The sequence below is a fragment of the Ailuropoda melanoleuca genome, chromosome 7, assembly GCF_002007445.2.
Source record: "Ailuropoda melanoleuca isolate Jingjing chromosome 7, ASM200744v2, whole genome shotgun sequence".
NCBI lineage: Eukaryota > Metazoa > Chordata > Mammalia > Carnivora > Ursidae > Ailuropoda > Ailuropoda melanoleuca.
The window spans coordinates 125,457,658-125,468,949 of NC_048224.1; the positions used below are offsets into that span (position 1 = coordinate 125,457,658).

The 11,292-nt window shown below is 42.6% G+C and overlaps 1 non-coding gene across 1 annotated transcript; it reads right to left on the reverse strand.

Moving 5' to 3' along the window:
- Positions 1-702: 702 nt before the first annotated feature.
- On the reverse strand, positions 703-775 carry TRNAF-GAA. The gene has a single exon. It is a non-coding gene; the product is annotated as a tRNA-Phe (tRNA).
- Positions 776-11,292: the final 10,517 nt, after the last annotated feature.

Genomic DNA, 11,292 nt, shown 5'->3' on the forward strand with positions numbered 1-11,292 from the left:
AGAATTTGCATTTCGAACTAGCTCCCAGGGTGAGACGAGGCTGCTGGTCCGGGGACCACACTTTGAGAACCACTGATCTACCCTCCAAATAAAGTTGTTTGGGTACAAGACATTAATTTAACAGGGCTGTGATGCCGCCACGTTTTCACCCCTTTGGCAAGTACCCCGAATTATGCCCCGGAGAGGCCCAGCCCGTACCTCTAACCGGAAATACGGAGCCGCCGGGTTCCTTTACGGGTAAGGCCCGCGAGGGGCCGCTCGATTCAACAGCAGGGTCTTGCTTTTCAAACTGGGATGTTCTGGGGAATGAAATTTGGGGTGACATTGTCTTTCTTGCCCCGCGAGACACATGGAGAGCTGCCTCACACCAGCACCCAAGGCAGTGCGGCCCCGGCGACGGGCGAACAGCATCCTCCACTCGCCGGGGGCGCGCCCGGGGCCCGGAGCTCCGGGACTTGGGGTGGAGCTGGCTCTCCCGCCCCCAGGCTCCGCACCGCGCAAGCGCAACAGCGCCTCCGACGCCCGCCGGGAGAGCGCCCCGGAAGTGGGGGTGCAGGGTGGCCGCTGAGAGTGGCCGTTTCCACTCCTCGCTCGCTGATCCTTCAGGCCCTTGTTTTCAAGTGGTCTGGCATTAAAGCGCCGCGTTACTCGGGGTAAGGAATTCACTCGAAATTTGACTCCATTCGGACTAAAAAGAAGGGCTGCCGAAACCCGGGATCGAACCAGGGACCTTTAGATCTTCAGTCTAACGCTCTCCCAACTGAGCTATTTCGGCGCCTTTTCTATTCTCTTTAGAGTAGACTATTACTGAACTATTTGCGTCTGCCCCTTCCGTCTCTCTTCCATCACCACTTGGGAGGGTTCCTTCCCGGTCGTGTTAAACGGTTACATCAGAGTTCCGCCCCGCTTTCTACGAGCCGTGATTAGACGCGACGTATACGTTACTTACTTTCTTCAACATAATGCGAATTTCTGACTTAATTATCAACAGGGGTCCCGAGGCGCCCGGGCGCCGGGTCCTGGGCTCCTCTGCGCCTCCGCGGGCGGGCTCGTCCTCCCAGGCTCGTCCCCGCGGTCTTCGAGCGGTGTGGTCCCCTGGGCGAGCCCCCTGCTCCAAGAGGCCGGCCCTTCCCGCCCATCCGCGCCCGGCTGTGATCGTGCACATTTATCATCATTGAGATGAAGGGGCAGGCAAGGGCATGGAGGCAGGATGGCAGCCTCCCTGTGACGCTGGGTCCTCGGGACGCCCGTTGAACCGACCACCACTTTGCACGGAGTCGGCCTGGCACACCGCCGGCGCTCCGTAAAAGTTTGGCGAGCTCATTAGGGACGATTTCCCAGTGCCAGTGCTACTTCCTACACCAGTAGACAGTTTCCAGACATCCGCTACGTGCCAGGCACAGACATTCTGCAAAGCCTAAGCATCCTATTGTTTTATAGATTTTTTTTCTCTCCAATTAATTTGCGATTCTCTAAAAACAGTAATGATTACCGTAACTCCCCTTTACCCCACCCGTCAGAGCTTTGCATTTAAGTGGAACCTTCACAGGCAATTTTGAGGGATGCATGGATGAGTGCCTTCGAATGTGAAAGAAAAAAAGGGGGGAAAGGATTGAATATTGGAAGTGTTTGCAATCTCTAAGGTGTAGAGTCGCTTTCTGAGTTCCTTTGTTGTGTGAAATCCAGATAAGGGAAGAGCTTGAGATTTCAAAGAAGTCATGGCTAAGGAGGGGAAAGAGACCCAAGAAAACTTGGGAATGGACGTTGACTGTGAAGGCTTTGTGGGGATTAGTGTGGAAGAAGGGGCAATCTGGAGCAGCTGCCGTGTGCAGATCCTACATAAAAAGACGGGAAGAGAGGACTTTCACGGGCTTTCTTGTGCATCATGAATGTAGTTACCGTTCACATTGTCCTCAAAACACTGCAGGAAAGACTTGAACCTGGCTGACGGGGAAAGTGGCAGGTGAGTTTTGATGGGATTTGAGGTGGGAGTCGGGGAGAAGAAAAGGCCCAGCATCTAAGGGGAGATGGAGGAAAAGGGATAGGACAGAGGAGAAGGAAGAGCGCTGTCAGTCAACTTTACCTTTTCACAATGTGATGTGTTAAGATCCTTTGGCAGATTACAAGATCATAGGAACCACGTTGTAGTAGGAATCATTTGTTGAGTAAAGGTGGATTTCAGAATGTAAGCGTTGTGATGTATGTCAGGATGAACAGGGTGGCCACGTTTGCCCAGCACACTCCTTGTTGACACCTGTCGTCCCAGAACCCTGTCGCGGTAGCACCTCTTTCACTCTTACAAGTCTCCTGTGACGGGAAAAATAAACGATGTGATCACCCAATTGATAAACAGTGAAAACGACCCACAGCTTGATGCTGCATTATGAACGCTACCAGTTTCACCACTAGTGAAAAGATTTTTAACAACAGCTCAGTATTTGTTGTTGCTCTTTTACAAAGGAGATTGAAGGTTTCCAGGGTTTAGGGTCATCGTTCCCAAACTGTGCGCAGAGTATTTTCCATTTCTGAGGGAAACACAGCGATAACTGGCCATCTGTAGGACACTGCTCAGACTACTAGGTAGTCCCTCCTTTTCAGCAGTAGTCACGCTACATTGCTTGCAGTGACGTCATCACTCTGCCAAGCCAGCTTTTAGAACTTCTGATAAAAAGTAACTGCCCATGAAAATGAACGTGTTCTAGGAAATAGAATTGGTGATGTCCAGTCTGCTTCAAGGCTTGGGAAGCTGTGCACTACCTAACAGGTGCACACACCCCACTCGTGAGTAAGGATGGTTATTTAAGGACGAAATAAAAATAGAACTTTCTTTCAATTTGTGTATGGAATTCTGCCAAACGGTCACCAAGTTTTTGGCCATAAATACTTAATAAGTTATTTGGGCCTGAATATTTAATAAAAGGAACGGCTCAGGATTTCTTTTGGTCTGCGGGCATTGGAAAAAATTACAGAGACTCTTAAGAGTATCGTGAACGTTTAAAGACCTCTGGCATAGTGCCTTAATGTTGATAGCAGAAATGAAAATTATGACTGAATTTGGGAGAAAATGTGGCTTTGTTCAGCGAGATTGCAGAGGCGAGAAGAACCATCAGAAATTCCACAGAGACCAAATGCCGAGGGCTAAAGTGAAGTGAAAATCTGTGCACGCACATCACAGTAAGGGACAGATGATAAAGACGTTGGCCCTCAAATGAAGATAAGATGCTGAAGACTCCATGTTGAAAAGATTTCCGTTGGCTGCAGTCCTGTCTTCCAAATTAGCCCTAGGATTTTGGCAATCCAGTCTAATTACTTATGATAACTATGAAAACTAATTACAACATTTAACTGGAAGACCTAAGAATAATACAACTAAAGAAAATATGTTGTATATAGTTACAGCATCTAATAAATTTTTGAGCTGCTGTCAATGGATAATTTGTCCACGCACGCTCACACACACACACACACACACACAAATCGCACTTATTTTAAGTCGCCTCTGATTTTAATCAACATTTCTCAAAAATGTTAAAAAGCTGGGAATGTATCAAAAGGACATAAGAGCTAGTTTGAAGGGGTTCCCGCTGGTCATATCTGGGCCAATCAGAGCATCAAAATAAATAAGGAAATTAGTAGATTATTCATCCTTTGGATAAATAAAGATCCACGAGTACAATAATAGGGAGGAGAGGACTGGGGGTTCTGGTTTACAGGTGAATGACTTGCATGGACTGATAAATATGGAGGGAGTGGTAACAATGGACATCACCGTTTTCCAAACATCCTAGTAAAGACTGGTTCAGTCAAGAATCTTTCTTTAACAGATGCTAAGTCTGGGGGGAAGTCATATGGTGAGCAGGACCACTGCATGGTCTCCGAAGTGTCTCTCCATAGACCGCATAATAGTTGCAAGGGGAAAAATAGAAACTATATACACAGTGGAGAAACTGGACAATGCCTGGATCTAGTCATTAAGATTAACATCACCCATGAAGGACATTCAGATATCATGTGCCTCCTAATGTGATTCCCTGGAAAGGATACAACGTCACTTATATAGTGGTCTAGCCAAGAATGTACATCCTGACTTTCATCATGAGGCAACATTAAATAAATCCAAAGGTCATTCTAGTAAATGACTGGCCTGTATTCTTCAAAACTCATGCTCATGAAAAGAAAGACAAGCCAAGGAACCGTTCCAGATGGAGGAGGGGGGAGGAGACATGACCACAGCATAGTAAGGAGCCATATGTGATCCTAGACTGATTCCCATCCAGGAGGGGAAAATACTTTAAAGGATATTAACAGAAAAATTGAAGAAACTGGCACATAGGCTGTAGATTATATAGAAGTGTTATATCAGTGTGAAATTGATTTGAGGGTTGGCAACTGTAGTTAAGAAAGAAAATATGGGGGTGCCTGGGTGGCACAGCGGTTAAGCGTCTGCCTTTGGCTCAGGGCAATCCCGGCGTTATGGGATCGAGCCCCACATCAGGCTCCTCTGCTATGAGCCTGCTTCTTCCTCTCCCACTCCCCCTGCTTGTGTTCCTTCTCTCGCTGGCTGTCTCTGTCTCTGTCAAATAAATAAAATCTTTAAAAAAAAAAAAAAAAAGAAAATATGGTTTTAAGGAATACATACTGAACTATTAAGGAATGAAGAGATATCATATCTGCACTCTACCCTCAGTGGGTCAGCAAAATAAATAATATGTGTACAGATACAGGGAGAATATGAAAAAGTATATGGAGAAAAATATTAAAAGTTGGTGAATCTGGGTAAAAGATACATGGGACTTCTCTATACCATTTTGTAACTATTCTGAACACTGGAAACTCAAAATTAAAAAAAAAAATTAAATAAAAGTGTGGTGTTCTTGTGGAGCCAGACTATTTCAGTTGGAATCACGGATTAGAATGCTAGAGATGGAAGAGAATTTAGGGTTGAGTGAACCTGATCCACACATTTCTACATATCAGAAAACTGAGGCCCAGAGGCCTTATAAATAACTTGGTGAAGGTTACCTTCTTGCTCAGCTAGGGCTGCTTCAAGAAAGTACCGTGGGTGGGATACAGAAAGTCTCTAACGGTTTGGAGGCTGTGAAGTCCAAGATCAAGGTGCCAGCTGATTAGGGTGAGAGCTTTTCTGGCTTGCAGAAGGCAGCCTTCCCTCTCTGTGTGCTCACATGGCCTTTCTTTGCTGCCTGTGCAGAGAGAGACCTCTCTCTTCCTCTTCTTAGAAAGCCACCAGTCCTGTTGTATTAGGACCCTACCCTATGAGCTTTTTTACTTTAATTACCTCCTAAAAGCCCTATTTCTAAATACAGTCATGATGGGGAAAAGGGATTCAACATATGAATCAGGGCTGAAGAGACACTATTCAGTCCAGACACAATTAACTGGGTGCAGAACTGACCACGGACCTATAAAACAAATTCTTTCGTTTGCACCAAATGCTCGTGATGGGTTTTTTTTTTTTTTTGAAGAAAGTTCCCATTTCAATTAAAAATTGGCATGAGACAAACTATGGAAAGAGCCCAGATGTCCATCGACAGATGAATGGATAAAGAACAGGTGGTATGTATATACAATGGAATACTATTCAGCCATCCAAAAAATGAAATCTTGCCATTTACAATGACATGGATGAACTAGACAGTATTATGCTAAGTGAAATAAGTCAATCGGACAAAGACAATTATTATATGATCTCAATCATATGTGGAACTTAAGAAACAAAACTGATGAACATAGGGGAAGGGAAGGAAAAATAAAATAAGATAAAAACAGAAGGAGGCAAACCATAAGAGACTCTTAATCACAGGAAACAAACGGATGGTTGCTGAAGGGGGAAGGGTGGGAGGTTGGGGTAAGTGGGTGATGGACATTAAAGAGGGCACGTGATATAATGAGTCTTATATATAAGACTGATGCCACTGAACTCTACCTCTGAAACTAATAATACACCATATGTTAATTAATTGAATTTAAATTTTAAAAAATTAGTTAACAATTTTAAAAAATAATAAAATTTATGTTCTCCCCCCCAAAAAAAAATTGGCATGAGAGTCTAAATCTGAAACTGGAATTTGGGATTAAGGCTCAGCTTTTCCCAGTAGATGCTTTTTTATGGGCATGTCTATGCATTTTGATGTTACCTGTGTGTAGAAAATAATACTTTTGCTTGAGGGATATAAAGCGATTTCTCCAAAGTTATATATTAAAGTGGTAGCTTAGGGGAGAAGTATAAAAAAGTTAATAGATTGTAAATATCATCAGTGTAGTGAATTGATCCAAAAGAAGTTAATTTATTTAAAGCCATTAAACCACAAGTCTATAAAGACCTTATTGTTTTTTGTTTTTGTTGAATCACATACATCAGTATGAAGCCTCTGGGTGTACTTACCAGGCCAAAAACAATCAAGTAAATTATACTCGAGAACAACCTACGGAGCTTTTCGTACATGCTAATCCAATCCTCCCACATCCATCAGACAAATGCCTGACTAACCATGTGGATTTTGCACAATGCCCTACAGGCCAGAAAACTTGGATTCCAGAGCCTGAGTTTCAGAGGCTTGGGTGCTTTTTAAATACTGTCGGCTTAATTGCTTGCATCTTTCTTGATGAAGTGGGCCAGCCTCCCAACTGCATCTCTGCCCCATCTCCCCACTCCACCTCTATCCAGCGATTAACGGATAAAGCCTGATTATTCACCCAAAGAAATAAGACAAAATAAACTTAGCAAGGAGCTTCCTAAATCCCTTGATGATAATGATGATAAAAACAGAAACAAGAGATAAATCAGTGTGTTCCTTTGTGCCAGTTGAGATGCACAAGATGGTGGTGTAAGATGAGCAGAGACTCGGGAAGGGAGGCCAGGACACAGACACGCCTGTGCTATTTGGCCCCGGTGTGCCTCCAACCTTCCAGGTAGCTCCCCTTCTTGACTCTGTACTGCTTTCATTCACTTCTCTAGTCCTGTTGTTTTGTATATCCTTACACCCCCACACCATATCCCACAATCGGCCAATTCCTGATCCACCTGGCTTTTACTCAGGAGCCTTGGTGCCAAGTCAGGGGAAGTCTCTACCCTTCCTCCCTGTCATCCTTGCACACACATGCCAGACTTTTTCTAGAGCATGTGTGTGGATGGGTCGGATGGTCTGAGAGCAAGGGACAGTGGGTTTGGCTGCTGGCTGTGGTCCAGGCTTGGGCAGGACTGCCCTGTGTGTGGCAGAAGCCTCGTCGGACTTGCTCTCCTCCAGCCTGCAGTTGGCACATTCCCAGGGCTCTGCTCAACTAGAGGGCAGAAACAGGATCCTGATACCAGACTCCACCTCTCAGGTATCTAGCCCTTTCCCATCATTAGCCATTGGAAAAGTTGACTACACCCAGTCTTCCCCAACACGTAAGGCTGTGTGTGATTTAGAAGGGGCTGCAGCTCCTTTTCATCATCATGCCGTGCGTTCTCCCATTCATAGTCCAGTGTACAAATCCTCCTCGACGGGCAGGAAGGAACCTATCATGCCAGACAGAAATGCCCGCTCCAGACAGACGGTGCATGTTGCCCTCTGAGCAATGACTGAACAACTGGATAAGGGGGTATGACTGGTGCTTCTCTGCTTGCTCCATAAGGCACGCAAGAAATAAAATCAAGGGGCGCCCGGGTGGCTCAGTCGTTAAGCGTCTGCCTTCGGCTCAGGGCGTGATCCCGGAGTTCTGGGATCGAGCCCCACATCGGGTTCCTCCACTGGGAGCCTGCTTCTTCCTCTTTCACTCCCCCTGCTTGTGTTACCTCTCTGGCTGGCTGTCTCTATCTCTGTCAAATAAATAAATAAAATCTTTAAAAAAACAAAATCGAAGTGTTGTTGCTTGTCTCGGCAAGAAGTCCCCTCTGACATTCAATCACACTGGTGCTTACATAATATTTACAAGGTGACCTCTGATCAGCTGGGACAGTGGCCTCTCCCCTGTGGGTGAGTGGATGAACGTGGTTAATGATTCCCAGTATCACACAGTTATTTGGTGACAGAGATGGGACAACAACAACTCAGCCCCAGCTCCCAGGCCAGAGCTGCCAGCTTGCACCATGCTTGTCCCATATTAGACCAGCTTTGCCAAAATATGGCAGTTCCTTTCAATCTACGACCCACACACACTTTGGAGACATTAGGGTTCTGAGCCAAATGGTCTTCTTGACCTTATTCAGCAGTGAATTTTGCTGCTTACCCTAACCTGGCTCATTCCCCCAGCACATGAAGAAACTTTATGCCAATGTTGCTCTGAGGATACTGGGGCCTCACTGCTTTCAATTCACTTCTTCATAATAAAAAACTGGGTTCAGAAAAGGACTTGCTAGAAACCATTTATAATTCCCTGTAAACAGAAATCCTTCTCCCTGTTTTTATGAGCCTCTTGGTGTGCTGTAATATAATATGCATAGTATCACCTTTGCAGTCTTCTTGCCAAAAAAACGTTTGACCTGAAACTACTCAAGCCTCGAAGCAGAACTAACTTCCAGTTTATATGAAATTCAGAAAGTGGAGAAGTAAGTTAGATGACACAATGAAGAAATAACTAGATGAATCCGGAGTATGGACACTCTTCTAAGACATCTGGCCTGCTGTCTTCAAAACGTCAACATCCTGAAAACAAATAAAAACATCTCTATATTTAAAAGGCTAAGATAATGTAACCAAAAGTAATGCGTGGACCTTTATTGCATCTTGTTATGGAGGGGAAAAAAGAGCTCTAAATAAGAGACTTTGGGGGATGTAGGGAAGCAAAAAACTTCTTCCCACTACCTTCCTAGCTTCTCGGCAGGTGCCCTAGAAATTTGACAAAAGACAGATTAACGAGAGAAATGCAAACAGGAATTTACTAACCTGGGCACTGCACGCACAGGTGGGAGCACCCAGTGATGAGCGATTCAAGCATCTTAACAAAAGAACAATAAATCTGTCAAGAAGTGACAAGACAAAGGGAAAACCCCAAGTTTCTAGGGCAGCAAATTGTGGGAAGATAAATGTATGGGAAACCAATGGCAGATAAGGTTTGTTGGTAAAGTTGGGTTACATAGATTCCTCTGATGCCGTCTGTGGGCTGATAAGGGTGTCCTGTTGTCACTGGTGATTCACTTCTGTCCTTCCTGGTAAGAAGGGGGTGGCATCTTTACAAATTTATGTCCAGCTTTTAGGCAAATAGCAGGAAGGCAGAGAGCTTTTCTTGTCTCCGCTTCTTCTCAATTGCCTTCAGCTCAAAATAATCATTAGTTAGGCTAAAGTGGCATGTTTGGGGGGGCATATTCTGCTAATTCTCAGGGAAATATGGAAAAATGTAAATATGTGTGTTAGGAAATAACTATTAATTTTCCTAAGTATGAAACGGTATATTGCCATTATGCTTTGGGGTTTTCTGNTCAGGGAAATATGGAAAAATGTAATTATCTGTGTTAGGAAATAACTATTAATTTTCCTAAGTATGAAACGGTATATTGCCATTATGCTTTGGGGTTTTCTGGAGATTTATGTTGAAGTATTTTNGGAGATGTATGTTGAAGTATTTTGGGTTAAATTGTCACGATGTCTCGCCTTATTTTACAAATGTGTCAAACACACACACATACAAAGCAAACCAATATAGCAAAACACTAACAATTGTTAAGCCAGGTGGAGAAATATTTCCTTCACTTCTTCTGCATGTTTAAAATTTTTCATAATAAACATTTGGAAAAAAGGTAGATATTAGTCTTATCTTTCAGATCCTAGACATTTCTGAATATAATGCTACTTTTCACTAAAGACTAAAGAATTTTGTTCCTTCTTAATGGGATTTTGATATCAGAATGTGACTTAGGGATATATATTGTGAAACTAGAAAAGCCCTTCATAAAATCCATAATCAGTCTAAGTAGTCCCTTTGTCCATCTATTGCTAAAATTTGTCCTATGTGCACAAGGAAAATATTTTTGCAATCACCAAATCAGGAAATGTGGTCTGACAAAGAATTTCTCCCCCTTATTTCTGCTTTTACTCTAATGAAAGCTTTACAAAGCATAAAAACAAAAACATGTATAGATATTATTTTTTGTTTATTTTCAGAGAAAAATAACACAATTAAATAAAATTATACTGCTTCAAAAAGATTTGGAATGCTGTTTCCATATCTTATAGTCAACTCCAGTGTGATTTACAGCAAAANGATATATAATGAATCACCTTTTTCAGAGAAAAATAACACAATTAAATAAAATTATACTGCTTCAAAAAGATTTGGAATGCTGTTTCCATATCTTATAGTCAACTCCAGTGTGATTTACAGCAAAATCTTTCACTTTACAAGGTCAACTTAATAATCTATCATGACATATGTTGGGAATAAAAATGTCTTCCTTGTCTTTTATTCTTAACTTTTAATTTCCTTTTTAATTCAGGCTTTCAGTTTTGACCTTCACAATTACAAGGGAAAATCAGATTGTAGTAATTAGAATATTGCAGAAACATCATCTAAAACTATGGTTTGATTAATCCATTAACTTAAGCAACCATAATTTCAACTCTTGAGAATTTTAAACTGATTTAATTTTAGCTATGTGGTTCAGTCTTCCTTTTTTATGATAACTGAAATATTTGAGTAAGTCAGAGGTAGCATACTTTATTTAGAATGTTACCAAGGCAAAAGGAAAACGTGAAGAGTAGCAGATTAATGTAAGGGAAACGTGTATTTCCTAAAAGTTAACACATGGAATTTTCATTTGATATGTAACATCCAAATAGCTAAAATGAGCATTCTACTTTGGAGGCTTTTTTCTGGGCAAAGAAAATTGCTTTATATTTTCACCTTAGTTTATTCTATTTAAAGAAAAGGGGGGGGGGTCAGAACTCCAGAACCATTAATGAAAGTTTGTTGGAAATAGAAAGACGTTTCTCAAGGGCTTATTTGCCCTATTTTATTTACTATTTCTCAACTCTGTAAATTTTATTCAGGATTTTAACCTGAACACGTGCTTTCCCTCTTCTCCTACCCCTGTAGTTAATCCTCACAGTTTTCTTCATTAAGTGAGCAAAATTTTCACTCCAAGTCAATAGATGGGGGACTAAGCAAAGAGTAGAACTGTTATTAGACATTCGATTGAAGGGTTTTCCACTAGTTTAGAGCCAAGGGAGGGAGACCATGAATTAGAATTACTTCTTTTGCTCCTCAAAATTGACTTAATTAAGTCAGGATGATAAAAAGGGAGCTTCCCACTTTCTGCATTTACAATAGAAAGATTACATTGGTAAAATAGAATGT